Below are 1,089 nucleotides of genomic sequence, written 5' to 3' on the forward strand. Positions count from 1 at the left end.
AAGATCCTACGGAATCGCTTGGATCCGTACTCTCCTTTGGTAATGGAGTTTTAAGACGTCGTCTCCAAAGACCCGCTTTCGACCCTACCTCCGGATCGAGGTGTGCGTCATGAGGTCGACCTGGTTCCGAAACCAAATACTGCATAACACGCGAATGGTCCCTGCCCAAGGAGCAGTGAGACGTCATTGACGCCCTATTCCGTGCGAAGCACGACGTAGACATGGTGCGTGAGAGCAAGTCTCCCCATTCGACACCCACGTTTTGTGTTCGAAGTCGAACTACAAGTGGCGTATCGTTCAGGCTTACCATAAGCTCAACGCTGCCACCATTCCCTCAAAAACGCCAATTCCTTGAAAGGATGTTCTTCAGAACAACATGGCGGGATGTACGAAGTACAGTGCACTCGATTGGTAGATTGATACTACCAATTGCTCATGAGAGCGAGTGACATTCCGCTAACAGCGGTAAGCCTTCCGAGCGGCATGCTCTGGGAGTGGTCGGTGATGCCCCAAGGGCTGGCAAATGCACCAGCAGCATTTAATCGTCTTATGACGTAGTTGTTCAGGCCCCATAGGGCGTATGCACAGACATACTTTGACGACATTTTCGTTTCCAGTCGTGCGGAGCACGGGAGGAAGGATGAGGAGAACCACATCGTCCATTAAATATCGGTGCTCGAGTGCATGCGCACTAACAAACTGTACGCCAATGCAGACAAGTGCACCTTTGGCGCGGCAGAGATTCCCTTTTTAGGGTGCTTCATTGGGAAGCGTGTCCATCGAGTATTTCCCGGTCAAGGCCATTGTAGATTGGCCGGTTCCAAAGAACCAGAAAGACTTGCGTAAGTGGCTTGGTCTTGCTAATTACTTGCTCAAGTACAACGTAAACTACGCAGAAATGGCCCGGTCATTATCCAGTCTCCTAAGAAAGGATGAGGAATGGTGTTTGAGCACCGAGCAGCGGAAGGCTTTTGACAGGGTCAGACAGTCTCCTGCATGCACCAATACTGGCACTGCCAGACCCTGATCGACCTTTCAGCGTCGTCTGTGGCGCTTCGGACTTTGCCATCGGCTGTGCACTGCTGCAAG

The sequence above is a fragment of the Plasmopara halstedii genome (assembly GCF_900000015.1).
Source record: "Plasmopara halstedii genome assembly, contig: Scaffold_816, whole genome shotgun sequence".
NCBI classification, from domain to species: domain Eukaryota; phylum Oomycota; class Peronosporomycetes; order Peronosporales; family Peronosporaceae; genus Plasmopara; species Plasmopara halstedii.